The sequence below is a fragment of the Polypterus senegalus genome, chromosome 10 (assembly GCF_016835505.1).
Source record: "Polypterus senegalus isolate Bchr_013 chromosome 10, ASM1683550v1, whole genome shotgun sequence".
NCBI lineage: Eukaryota > Metazoa > Chordata > Cladistia > Polypteriformes > Polypteridae > Polypterus > Polypterus senegalus.
The window spans coordinates 179,395,545-179,410,597 of NC_053163.1; the positions used below are offsets into that span (position 1 = coordinate 179,395,545).

The following is a 15,053-nucleotide window of genomic DNA, read 5'->3' on the forward strand; positions in this document are numbered from 1 at the left end:
GGGTGGATTTTGCGTTGGTGTGCTGCTACAAATACTTGGGTGTCCACATAAAAGATGGGCTGGACTGCTCTCATAACACAGAGGAACTATATAAAGAAAGGGCAGAGCAGAAACTTCTTAAAAGAAGCTTATTTTTGTAATGCGTGTAGTGAAATCCTTTACATGTTCTACAACTCTAATGGTTAATTCAAATTCCTGCTCTGTAATGTGCTCAGCTAGTAACATCACCAAGGCCACCAAACCAACAAGCTAATTAAAAAGGCACACTCAGTGATAGGACACAGCGAGGACCTGCTGGAGGTAGCAGTGAAAGAGAAAATAAAAGACAGAATGGACAGCTATTATAAACAACTATCCAACCCGCGGCGTACCATATGCCGCATAATCAGGCCGGTTTTTTAATAATTTTTAAGCACAGGGAGAAAATTAACATTTGAAAAAAAAAAAAAAATCGGTAATGTAATAAATCAGCAAGAAAATCAACATTGTAACAATGCACGGAACGAACCAACACACAATCGTCTGTGTAGCGCTCAGGCGCGGAGGGTGGAACGGGAGGAGAGGAGAACGATGTCCACTCCGCTCCCTCCGTCATGCTAGTCTGCCGATTTCTCGTTCAGTATACACTGCCTGCTCATGTGCCCACCTCCAACTTGTCACTCGAGTCGTCATCTTTGCACAGTCCAGATGCACCTATGACTCACGTAGACTTTTCAGTGCTCTGTGCAGTTTTCGCTGCCTTTCTATATATAATCCACCAAGACACCCGACCACGGTAGCAGCGAGGTGGGTGTGTACAAAGTGCAGGAGCATCTAAGACGACGCATGTTTGTTGCGGATGCGAATTGCTGTATGTAGCGTGTAAAACAGTTTGCTATGGTGCACGCGGTCATGCGTTGTAACCATGTTGACAAAAGAGCTTTGCATAAACTTAGAATAAAACACTATAAACACAAAAATGTTACAAAAAATACAAATAAAAAAGCAAATGATACTAAAGCATTAAAAAGAACACAATAAAAATGACACTACCTTTAAAAAAAAAATCTCCATACGTAAACGAGAAAATAATTTGAATTAAGATTTAAAAGCATCAATAAAGATGGAAGGCCTACAAATAGAGAATGTAGAAAGAAAGAAAAAGAGCACAACCACCATTAGGCCAATGTTGCACAACTTTGTCATGGGGTACGTCAGATTTTCCAATTACAGTTGCTGATCTCACTACTATATCATGCCATTATTACATGACTGTAAATAGGGACCCATGTTTACAGTCCTCGGCCCTTTTCCTGACAGTCAATAGCATGCTATTTGACCAAGGAGATGCTGCACAAAGGGTTAACAGCTGCAACGTGTTCAACAGCAATCCCATCCCTGTATTTCTCTTTTTTTTACTGTTCTGTAATAGTATGTACTGTAAAACACGAGACATCAGACAGACCAGCTTCTCTTCTGTTTGAGAGTTCAAAAGCCACCCCCCAGCTACCCAACACAGCTGGCTCTATTCAAAGGATTATTAGCTGTGTTACAGTCTCAGCCCTTTTCTTTTTTTTTCTGTTTTTGTTTTAGTACATAAAACATGACATCAGACAGATGAGCCTCTATTTCTGAGGTACGAAGCGCACAAGTTCCTTATTCCTCATTGCTTCACTGGTTGTCAGCTCTCCCACACGCTTAGACCAGCACTCTGAACGGGGGGATTTCATCAATCAATCACAGACTGGTTTAAGTCAATAGATATGTCACATTAGGCAAAGGTCTTCATGGACTATGCCGCTGACTGCCACCAAATGGCTATGGTTATGTAAATGAAGGCTACAACCGAAAATCTGTGGAAAAGTTGTCTGACGTGACATGGGCTTTATGCTTCATCCGAGACCACAGGATAGAAACTTTTTTGATTTGATGACCTCAAAGGCCTAAAGCCTAGAAGTGGAGTAGAGGGTGAAAGAGATCTCATATATATATGTGGTGCCAAACTGTGAAATTATTTAAAAACAAATAATGGAACTTTAAACTGAATTCTGTACTTTATGGCCAGCCAATTAAGACAGGCCAACACTGGAGAAATCTGCTCTACCAGAAGCAGAGCTGCTGCTTTTCAGACCAAGCTTCAAAAAGGATAGGGAAGATTGACTAAATGTCCAAAAAGATAGAATTACAATAGTCGAGACAAGAAGAAATAAATTTATGAATTATCTTCAAAGGAGAGCCCAGATTTCAGTTTATCAAACTTCTTAAGCTAAAAGAAATTTCCTTTTCAGTACAAGTGCAGAAATTAAGATGCAGTTGCACTCTCAGGAAGCCATAGATTATCAGACCTCACTATGCAGAATAGATGGACAAGTTAGAAAGAAAAAAAAAAACTTTTCTTTTACTATTAGGCTCCAGAATCAAACTGATCTAAATTGGTAGCGAGACACAGGGTTATGGAGTTGACAGATAAATCCTTCAACTCCAACTCTTTAGTTTCCGGTACTTCTAACTTTGACTCTCCGACTCCTCTGTATTTAATATGCCAATGTATTTTCCACGTTGATTGAAGGAAGACAACATACACATCATTTAACCACAGAACTACTGGCTAGGAAGCAGACTCTCTACCATATTGGCCAGTTTAAACAAAAGACAATAACCCCTGAACACACATCAGGCCACAGCACACACCTCCACCTACATCATTACACTGGTTTACACCCAAATAAACTTGTTAAACACATTATATCTGAAATAAAATGAAAACATGTTTTACAATGTACCATAATCCAGATTACAATATGTGAAAGTCAGGTTGTTTAATAGCTCAGATGAACTTCACACTAGTAGTAACACATCTATGCATTGGGCTTTATTTGAACATCAGAGAAGTACTTAATTATGACTATTGTTTGTGAAATGGGACATTTGAACTTGCTGTATTTTTTTTCCCCATTACAATTTAAATGTATTAAGAGTCGGAGTTGGTACATTTTTGCCGACTCCTACTCCAGGTACTCAAAAATTGTCTCCGACTCCACGGCCCTGGTGAGAAACCACAACATTACAATTCTCTCCACCCATTCTCTAACCCAGCGTTTCATATACCGTGGGTCAACATGCTTGTGATGGGTCACCGTACGATTTTGTAGTAAAGTTACCAGAGTGCACCCAAAAGTGAATTCTTTGCGGAGTGATGCACAATCCTCCATTTATTGTACTGGTTCATTGCAGTTCAAAACAACGCTGTTGACACGTCACTGTGAGCTTTTCAATCTATGGCAGAAACACAACATTCCCTGTGACACCAAATACCCTCTTACAACTGGTAAAACAATCAAAATGAGACGGCCGACGTCCATATACAGATATAAGGAAAGGACAGACAGAGGAGGAAATGACAGGCAAGCTTGTGAGGTGAAGGGACAGCAGCCCTAACTTGAAATTGAAACGTCTCAATGAGCACAACAAATGCGGTACAAGTATATGACAATTTTCATGATGTTACAAAAGGCAAGTGAACAGGTTTGGGGTATGTGTGTTGTACACTAAAAGCAGTTTCAGTGGCCATGGACAACTGGTGGGCCCGAATTAAAGAGTGTTCACTATTACAGCATATATCAAATTCAATTCCATAGCACACGTTCAAAGGATTTTAGTTTTTTTTTTTTTTTAAATTTGATTTTCTTTAGCGAGGAAGTGGTACTGACAGTGTATATAGGACATGTTTGTTGGACCACCAAGGACTGTAATAATACCAGAAAATACCAAAAGGTTGAGACAAGCTGTATACACATTCAGAAAAATGACAGTCAGTAGCATAAAACATTTCAAACATATTCATTAAGATTTACCCTATCAGTGAACAAAAAACAAATGGGGCACACACTTTCAGGAAAACGTAGCCACATTTTTACTCAATTTACAAAGGGGGCATACATTTTTAGGAAAAAATGCAGCCACGTTTTTACACACTTTATCGAATCGTTACATGAAACGCAGGATATGTGGAACTATTTGCAAACCCCAAAGATTGCTCGACTACCTTATTCTTTATCTGGTGCCATGAGTCAGGTGACTAAGTTAACAGACCATTCATATCGACTTTCACAAATTACATCCTTGCACAGCACCCGTCAAAAAGCAGCACTGACTCAGTTTTACTAAACCTAACGCTAAGCAAGTTAGTCTGAAAGTGATATACCTCCCTGTTTGGAATAATATATTGTTTTCATTAACAATTTCTACTTTCCTCTTTTAACCAATATTCACGTGACAGATATGCTTAAATGGGAACAAAATCTTTCAACTTTTTTTTTTTTTATTATAAGGTCAATGCTTTTTGTCTTTTCATGGCTCTGCTTCCATTAGGACAATACTCCTCTTCTCGGGTCTCTGTAGGATACCGATGTTTTCATTTGGGTTCTCAGATTAAAAAGTTTTAAAGAATCCTTGCTCAAACCCATACAAGGCTCTGGGTGATTATATTGGCACAGATCCAGACCTTGATGAGGCGTCAACCTACTACTGAGCACAATCACACCCTCATACCTAATTTATTGTGTAGGTTGGGTTAATGGGCAACATCTAGAAGAACAAGAGACTTCACTAAACCCAACACTAAGCAGTTAGTCTGGCAGGGATATACTTCACTGTTCTGAATAATTATTTTTAATAAAAATTTACACTTCCCACTTTCCTCCTTTAAATATGCTGAAATGGTAACATTTTTTTCACTTTTTTATTATAATGTCAATGCTTTTTGTCTTTTCATGGCTCCGTTTCCATTAGGACAATACTCCTCTTCTCGTGTCTCTGTGGGATACAGATGTTCTCATATTAAAAGGTTTTAAAGAATCCTTGCTCAAAGCCATACAAGGCTCTGGGTGACTATACTGGCACAGATCCAGACCTTGATGGGGAGACAACCTACTACTGGGCACAATCACACCCTCATACCTAATTTACTGTGTAGGTCGGGTTAATGGGCACCATCTAGAAAAACAAGTGACTCCACACAAGCAGGGTCAGTATTTAAATTTCATACAATAAAACCATAATATGAATGATTCCAGAAGACTTGCGTTGAAACGATTCCACCTCGTATATCCTTTAATATACGGATGAGCTCCACAAGAGACGACCGTTTAGCTTTAAGGTTTCTTGGCAGAGCTCTCACCTTCGACATGACAATGAGGAGCCCCCCACGTTAGCAGCTCTCTTTTCCGCACACAATGACACACCTCGACATTGCCTGAGTCACGGAAGTTTCGTTTACGGTTAATTGAAACCGGGGTTTTGTTTTGTTGGTAGGGTGGGAGAGGCAGTGGGACGTCGATAAAAATTGTCCTAACATTTTGCCCGTAAACAGCCCTCGAACGTCAAAACTAAAGCCGGGTTGAATAATAAGCGTTCATTTCGAAACCCGACTCTTACTCTATTTTTTTTTTTTTTTAACACCACCGCCGTCTCCGGAAATTCCCGAGTCCCCCAATTTACAAGAACAGAAACAACGGTAGTGGTCAGTACGCTGTGACAACTCGGGAGTGGAGGCGACTTTACCACACGGTCTCAAGCTGCAACATTCGTGCCCCTTTCCCGCAATAATGTCCAAGGAAGCCAGAGCACGGCGTTCACTGCCTTGAAAAACCTGCGCCTTGTGATGTTTACTAAACTCCTTCCCAGGGAAGGCAGTTCCAACTGCGCACTCGGAAAGACGGAGTCCAGCTGTATAAACACAAAGTCGAGCTTTCCGTGCCTTTGTGTCCTTAAGATTCTTAACGAAAGTTGGCCACGAACAAGCGCACGAGTTAAATAAAAAGGAAAACAAAAACTCACCTCGAGTGTAGCACACAGAAACCGTGGACCAAAAAACAAAGTGCGACTGCTGCCGTCACAGGACTACAAGTGAAAAGATTTCCGACTTTGAAAGCAGTGACGTGACACTCCCAGCAGTCAGCTGACCACTTGTGTCACGAGAAGATTATTCAGCGCCAAAAACTCACGCGCACATATCAGGAGTGGAGCCCGCGCATTGGATGCGCATGCGCCAAGAAGCTTAACGTCACCACTCACCAGGCTCCTTCGTTTCGCAAGAATGTAAAAAGTCCCTCCTGATCTCTTGTTGTAAAAACAGATTTTTCCAAAGCTACTGAGTACTTGTTTATTAAGTTTATTTGGAAAAAAAAAACGTCAGCTTTTGAAAAAAGAACATTATCTTTGTCACCGGTCGCGAATGTGGCTTTGAGTTAACCGATTCTACTATTTTATAAGAAAGGTACGTCTAGTGTCCATTGCTGTACTGTTACAGATTTAGTGTATAATATGTAGTATATCATGTGATATGATTTAAAGCAGTCCCCGACGCTCACAGGCACTGTTCGAGCAGATGTCGAAAGCTTTTTCGTAATATTTTTTTCTGTTGCGTGCGCACAGAATATCACCGCCCGAGCCGCACGATCAACGCGCCCCTTTGTGTTATTGTAGCCCACCACAACCCTAAGCGTTGTGACTTCACATTTCCTCAGACACGAAAATTAGCAGCTGCTGCATTGTGAACAGTGCTTAGGAGGTCAAAGTCTTTCTTGTCCTTCCAAATGATGGCAAGCTTTTACCTTTTTGTCACACAGCTACTAAACTAGGCTGCCTAATGCTAACATTAATTTTATTTTAATTTCTTTCATTTTTTTTTTCATTTTTATTACTATTTAATTTAATATTGTTTCTTTGTATCAGTATACTGCTGCTGGATTATGTGAATTTCCCCTTGGGATTAATAAAGTATCTATCTATCTATCTCTCGATGCATTCACACGACTGGAATCACCAGGCAAATCACAGTGATTCGGTGGCACAGTGCTGTGGTGAAGTAAAATTTCAAGCAGTTCATGTGAGATATAGAAATTAGAAGCTGCCCCTCGTTATACAGTAACATTGGTCAAGCTAATCGACCGCCAGTGATAGCACAGATGATGTAGCGACGCCGTATTGACTGTACTTGTCACCATACTTGGTCCCAATCCCGGTGTAAAATATCGAGGTCAGGATGTGCCCGGAGCTTGCTTCGCACAGCATGTAGAACTTGATACCGAATCTCGCCGGTGTGGATGCCATGTAGCGTTTACATGACAGCTTTCTCGTCTAATATATGAGACGTTCGTTAATACTTACTGTAGGTCACAATCAGGAACACACACACACCTTCTGCACATTTTTCGTGAATGATTGAAACGCATCCCACAGTTTATACAGTTTCAGTGCTGGTTGATTCATTAAAGTCATCGTTATTAATGAAATGCAGGTATTTCATAATGGGTGTAAAATGACACTCACTCAGAAATTCACCGGCGATAGGGGTTTGCAACAACCGGTTTGTAGACCAGTACCATCGCTGGTTTTGACTGGGTTACCCACTATGCCTTGCAGCATCAAAAGACTGAAAAACACCCACACCGACAGGCGACAAGTGACTGCGACAAGCAGATGGTTTTACTGGGCCTTTTCCGACACTGTTTAGCACCGCACTTTATTTCAACAACTATTTTCTCCACCACAATGACAAATCGTAAATTGTCCAGATACTCAACATCAAAATATATCTTTAGTCCGGGATATCCCGTATATGGACAACGAGGGGCTGCAGAATTGTCAGCAGTAGTATGAAGCCGACACCAAACACGAACGTCACCGAAATATGGCAGGTCGGAATCTACCCGGCAGGTGTCACTTTCACGGTCTGAGTCAGCGTCAGATGATCAATTCACGTCAAAATAGGTGGTGAAGGTTTTTTTTTTTCCTTTAATAAATCGAATAATCATTTAAAATCTGTTTATTGTGTTTATTCGAGTTGTCTTTTGTATATGACTAGATTTGTTTGTAGATCAGATACAAATAAATGTGACGAATACGCAAAAACAGAAGAAATCAGGAAGGTGCAAATACTTTTTCACGCCACTGTATTTCGGCCTGGAAAATGTTTTTGGAACCCCTAAAAATAACGGATATTCTTTCACATAAGTCTTGGAATTTTCCCATTTCAATTTTGTATTTCTAATAAAGTTTGAGAAGTGCATTCGAGAATTTTGCAGCATTTCTTAATATTGAAGACAAATGTTTAAGTAGTAGCGACTCAGAAAATGGCATACATTTTATACGTTTACCAATTGTATTAAATTTGGGGGTGGTTTATCTAATGAATTTTATAATATACCCTACCATATTTTTTTTTATAATGTAAAGATGTTTTTACTTTATAATTTCAATTTGAACTCTAATTGAAGTCCAAAGACATGCAGGTTAGGTGCATTTGAAATCCTAAATTGTCCCTAGTGCGTGTGTGTGTGCGCCCTTCTGTGGGCTGGCGCCCTGCCCAGGATTTGTTCCTGCCTTGTGCTGGCTGGGATTGGCTCCAGCAGACCCCCGTGACCCTTTGTTAGGATATAGCAGGCAGGACAATGACTGACTGTCTCTAATTGAATTGAGCGATTCTTACTTAGTGATGAAAATTCCATCTTTCAATTATTTTCAATAGATACGCTGTAAAGGACTTTCATTAAATCTCTTAAACTTCATAAAAACAATAAACATTTGCATATGGTTAACACCTATAATGATTTTAAAAATCCTCTTTTTATTGTCTACCGTGGCAATTTTTGTTATTACTTATTCATATGCTCTAAGAACTGTAAACTTACTGTTATTGTAAAATTAATGTTTGTTATCACACCCACTGGCTAAGATGATTAATAACAATGTTGTGGTCTATGGTGTCGAATGCGGTACTCAAGTCCAATAGAATGAGTACAGATGAACTGCCTGCATCAGCATTAACTACTTAAACTAATGCAGTTTCGGTGCTGTGATTTGCTCTAAATCCTGACTGAACCTTATCAAGAATGGCGTGTTTATTGACATAATTATTTAACTGGTTAAAACTGCTTTGCTTCTAGAATTGTACTTAAAAAGGGCAAGTCAGAAATAGGTATGAAATTGTTAAAGGCTGAGGCATTAAGGTTATTTTTGTTGAGCGGGGATTTAGTCTTTAGAGAATCTGGGAAGACTCCAGTATAGAAGACTGAGATGAGAAGTTAACTAAATCAAGTTCACTATCAATGAGCACATCAGAAACTACTTTTTAAAAAGAAAATAAATTAAAAATGGCTGTTGGGACTGGTTCCCGGGTACAAATTGAAGTTTGAGTAACTATTCTATGAATGCCTCTATACAGTCTGCCTCACAATGCTCACCTACAGCCAATCTATCACAATTTGTCTTAGCTCCATGAGCCCGAAGACCTTCCATCAGCCGCACACCCAGCCCAATGGACCTCAGCAGACTGAGAAACCGTGGTGGAGCAGCAGAGGTGACAGTCTCTCAGCTGTCATCCATCCTGTACAGATGCTGCAAACAGCAGTCCCTATCCTGAATCTGTCTTGAGACTCTCCTGCAAGTACATTCTGGGTCTTGTGATGGTCCACGCCACTTAATCCCCACTATGGGTCAACTTAGGCAATCAGTAATTTATGAACCACCACTGGTAACAACCATATAGAAGTGAAAAAAGTGCTTCCTCATTTATCATCAAAAACAGTAATAAAAAAAAAGTCACAAGGACAGCAAACGGAAAAAAAATATGTACAAAATGAACAAGAACCACTTTTTCCTCTTTGCATTAAAGTAAAAATCAAGAAATAAAGGATTTTCAAAAAGCTATTTACAAAATCAAATGAGCAGACAGCTCACCACCACATTAGCCACTCTGCTTTTAAGCAAGCCATTATTTTCCAGTTTCATGCACACCAGAGAAATCTTAAGGGCTTTGGTGATGGCAATTACCCACCAGACAAGGGAGTGGTGCCGTGTATTAATGCTTTCTCTTCTCCTCCAACCTGCAGAACAGAAGACTGACAGCCACTTCTTTGCTGTTGTCACTTCCATGTCCGTCCACCTGGACCCTTCCCTTTCCCACCTTTTGAACTTGTAACCCAGAAATCGACTTATCTGATCGATTTCCCATTTAGAACTCCAGGTTGAAAAGCAATAGTCTAGCTACAGACCTCCAGAGCTTCACTCCATTGAGGATCTTATTAGTTTATACATCTGTGAGAACACCTGGTTACACTATGGTTAAGAAGGGGGTTTGTTGTTATCCAGCTCAGGTCAAATACACCAAATGACAAAAATCTGCAATCCAATTGGCTGTCCAACAGAGCTACTGAATCATGGAGCTGCAGAGGTCTGCAGATGGACCCGTCTCCTGAAAGGACAACTCCACATTTATTGCATGTTTTCTTTGCGGTTTCTCAATTACATGGGGTTTACAAGGTGGTGCCCCAAGTCTTCATCGTTATTTGTGTCCTATACACTATATATTTTTTCAACAATCTAACAATTAAACTGGTTATACTATATTTTTACTAAATACAGCAGGACTTTTGTGTTAGATGGGCAAGAATGTTTCATTTTAAATGTTTTTTGTATTTTTTTTTTTTAATGTTATGGCTATTTAGTTATTTACTGTTACGCACACAAGTGAACTAGCTGTTCCTTTCAGTCACTTGCGCTGGCCAGATCGACATTAACCATCTGTATTTAATTACAAATAAGAAAGCAAATTCCATTGGGAATAAAAAAAAAAAGGAAATAAAATGAAGCAAACATTTAATGATACAGAAGAATTACAAATATTTCTCAATTTCCTAGAAGTGTAAGTGCACATTTCTAAATGCAACATAGGAGAAAAAAAGCAGTTAGGTTAATTAAACAATGAGATCAGTTAATGGTAATAATGACTGATTGAGAAACCCGTTGGAATAAAAACCTTATGGTCACAGGTTGAAGCATCACACAGGTGTATTACTGTTGGTATAAAGGAGTCCCCATAGTGTTTCTTGACACACTTCAGAAAGATTTCCTGGCTTTGGCTAAATGCAGGAAGTGCTCGTCTTTTTATCACTTGGTTTTGTTCTGGGAATTCACTGTGTGGTGTTGTGGCCACGTGCTCCCCACTAATCGTGATCTGGAAACCTTTCGGCTACAGAGGAGGATGCTGCACCTGCTCTACTCCTAAGCTGAAAGCAGTGCGCTTCTACAAGTTCAATGGCAGGCAGGCAGGCAGGCACTCATGTGTGTCTGGACTGTTGAACTGTAAGCCAGCAAAACCATTTGACATCATATTAACAAAGGAGAGGAAGTAAGGTGACAAATCTTAGTCTAGCCACTAACACACTTAATTTTTTACCCACATGAATTTTTTCACATCAAAATCAGAGGTAAAACCAAAACAAAAAAAAATAAATTTGGCCCACACCGATTCTTGTACATGACATGGCTTTATATTATTTCCTGTCAATGGTTAACCTGTCACATTTGTGCATCTGTCTTGGGCACATCAGAATTAAAACTTGGTCAGACTGCTACTTGGAGAAGTCACTAGGAGAGGACAAAAGGATAAAAACAGACTCTCCTTTAAGAATGATTACCTGTGTGACACTGGGGGTATGGTTTTGATGTAGTGTCCGACGGTTAAAACAGAAGCACTTGTGGAGTCATTAGGACCTCAGGATACACAGCTTGAGTGAGACAGACTGTTCCACAAAAAGCGGCGTCACTTTGGGGTTGGGGGGGGGGGAGATGAATAAATAAATAATTCAGTCACTCACCACCCTCCATGTCAAGACCTCACATGCAGACTGTGAAACCAGGGCTTCTGCGTCAGTGCAGAGCTTATCCAGTCGAATTAAAGGAAAACCTTGGTACAGTAGCAGATAGTTGCTTTACAAAAGACCCAGAATTTAAGTCCCACTATTACTATCTCAAGGAGGAAGGCAGGGTAATATTATGCCAGTCACAAGTGTCTTGACTGGACCACAGCATAGAGTAGGGCCACCTACCTTTAACATTCTAGCCAAATCTCTCCAAACTGCCTGCTGGCGATAGCAACCACGAGGATGGTGTTAACATGGATCAAGAGATGTTGCAACGTATTTGAGAAACCTTGATATGAACCCAATTATTTCAAATTCTTAACATGCCAGTTTTTAAAACCACTAAGCAAAACAAGCCATTAATCAAAGAATGAGTTATCACCAGAACCAAGACTGTACACAGATGAGAGATGGAACACTAGGGAGGAGTTAAAGTAAAATGTTTTAAAACACCATTAGCATGAGAAAGATTGTTTGAGGTTTTTAATCTGTAACCCGGGATGTGGAGGGTCAAGATGTGATGGTTCCTCGTGTTGAAGCTTCTAGCAGCAATGGAGCATGTTTTAAGGCCCTATCACTGTATGATTTTTCCAGTGATTTTTTTAGAGCCATGCTTCATTCCATAACATTTGAAGGAAGTCACATCACATTCTTCATGTAGTTCGACATACTCAGTGTCCACCAGTCAGCAACTCACTCCTCAAACAGGTTTAATTACATTTAATGATGAAGAAGCGGTTTATGGGCATGTACAGCTACAGTATGAGGAAAGCAGGCTGTTTGCACCACGCAAACAGAAGAGAGTCTTATGTCTGATTTTTTGTTTTTATATACTATAAATGGAAAAAAGTTAAAGATTGCAGGCACGTTCTCCTTACCTTTAAAGCAATGATGAGTTAGAACTCCTAAACAATTTAACACAGGCAAAACAAAAATAAACTAAATTTGTTACAAATCCACAGAATATAAAACCAGGGAGAAAAATGCAAACAAAGGTGAAGAGAAAGAAAAGGCAGGAAAGTATTCTGCTGAAGAATGGAAATGTGGCAGGCCACTTGGTCAAGTAATCAAGAGACCAGGAAATGTACAGTAACTGTTAACCAAAGAAACAGGCAAAGTGTAAAAACCAGATGATCAAGTAATGGAAATGTCAGAGGTAAAACAGTAAACTAAATCAGTCAAAAAGTCAGTAGCAGGGATCAAAGCAAGAAAACATAAATCCTTAAGTTAAAAATATAATTAAGGTGGGAACAGCTGATGTACACTATACTGACATTTAGATCACACCAGTCACACAAATACATGGATATGGCACTTACCATCGACAGTACATAAATATGGCTGGTGCTTGAGCACATCATTAGTTCTATCTACTCAACTACAACCACTCCATTTCACAAGCACCTATTAAAATGTTCCAGCTTTTATATTTGATACCCATCAATCTTATTCTTTAAATATAGGCACCTTAACAGGCATCTCAGCCATTTGAGACATATAGTATTGATCAAAATAAATCTGGTATGACCGAGAAGTCTAAACACTGAATCCACAGGTACACACAATTTATTCATTTCTTCAGTTGGTTCAGACTATGAATGGAGTAATACTTCATAGGAAGTAATGCAGATCACCCCGCTGCACTTATTTAAGAGAGGGCCAGGCACTCCCAAAAGGCATAATGGTCACCAGTAGAGGACAAAAAGGCTTACTCAGAATAAGGTAATAATGCCGGAGACATTTTAAGGCTTAGATATTACCGTCAGTTGCATCCTTACAAGAAAACCAGTTATTTCCAATATCCTTAAACTACACAATTCTTCAGATGCGACACTTGGCATTACAACTTGTATACAACAACATGGTCTGTATCCTTTGGTCAACTATACCTCAAATATAACCTTTCCTCAACACATTTTTTCATAATATGCAAGTTAGAGGGGACACTGGAGTATTAGCACGGAGACCGATTTCTGGCCCCAGGTGCACCTTGCATGGAGTTTGCATGTTCTCCTCGTGTCTGGATGGGTTTTTTCCTGTATGAGCAACAACCTAGTATCTTTTACTATTCCAAAATATCTGCTGTGGGCGTCTATAAGAATATCTGCTTCAGAAAGTCCTGGGGACAAACAAGTGTAAACAAACACTTCTGAAATAAAGAGTGCAGTACAAATCATGAATTTACAAAACACAGGTGGTTTCTGATTTGAGCCTGTAAAAGCATTTGGAATTGGCTTCTAATTTAAACCTTACGTTTTACTGATTTGTTAAATGTTTCATACCCTTAAGCTTTACTGTATCAAATTAAGACAGATCACAGAAAACAATTAACAATTCTGAAATATTCAGAATCCACAATGTAACAAAATTCATAATTAATCTTAGTCTTTGAAATTTAAAGAATGTGTCTGTTAATTACTTGAAGACATACCATATGAAGGCTTGTGCTGTTGCATAACACCATTTTTTCAGTAGACATCTGCTTACAGGGACAGATTTGTCACTATGACCATTGCCTTTTGTAAATATTCTTTTAAAATTATTCTCTTTTAAACCTGCTTAATCAAACTCAGCTGTATGAAGGCTGGGTCATATAAATCAGCAGCAATGGGTACAAGGTAGGAACCACCCAAGAATGCCTGATTTTTGGCCATCAACTTTGGACTACTATTTGAATGAAAACCTCTACCAATACATACTGTACATGTATATATGTATCAGACCGTTCAGATTGAATTGTAATTGTGAATGTATATAATCAATAGATTACCACAATTCGAAGGAGATAGCAATAAAAAAAATTAGTGCTATTAGAATTTATAAGCTTAAAGTATTGCATACATACCATAACTAAAATAACTATTAATGATATTGCAGAATTAAAAGTATGCATTTCTTATTATCTTATTTACTTACGTCACCTTGCAAGGGATACTATATTTCAATACTCCAGCTTTGCTGCTCCTGTTCAATGTAGTAAACTCTCAACTAAATCATCAGAATTTAAGATTTACTCTATAGCGTAAAAGCACAGATTTGTACAATAATAGAACTTAAATAAGTATAGACATCAGCATGTACATAAACCTAGTTTGACAAAATCATGGATGCATTTTACAACAGTAAAGGTGTAGACTGCGGAGAAAGTATCAGTTTAAGAAACAGCAGGAATATACTTCTACATAAGTATCACCTGAAATGAGAAAAAGCAGAAGTAATGGGGAATCAGAATTAAAAAAAAAAAACCCTTAAGAGCAACTACTCATATTCTTACAGACAATTTCACAACCAGTATAGCAGCAAAATGCCAACATGTTTTTCTACTTTGAAAAGTGATGCATTGGAAAAGAAAAAAAAAAAAAAGACGAC

The 15,053-nt window shown here is 39.0% G+C and overlaps 1 protein-coding gene across 1 annotated transcript in view; it reads right to left on the reverse strand.

Annotated features, from left to right (window-relative positions):
- The window catches only part of sdcbp2 (syndecan binding protein (syntenin) 2), a 53,415-nt gene extending 47,463 nt beyond the window's left edge, over window positions 1–5,952 (reverse strand). The window contains exon 1 of the mRNA XM_039767861.1: window positions 5,818–5,952. The gene's annotated coding sequence lies outside the window, so the exon portion shown is untranslated. The remainder of the gene's footprint in view (window positions 1–5,817) is intronic.
- Between the last annotated feature and the right edge of the window lie 9,101 nt (window positions 5,953–15,053).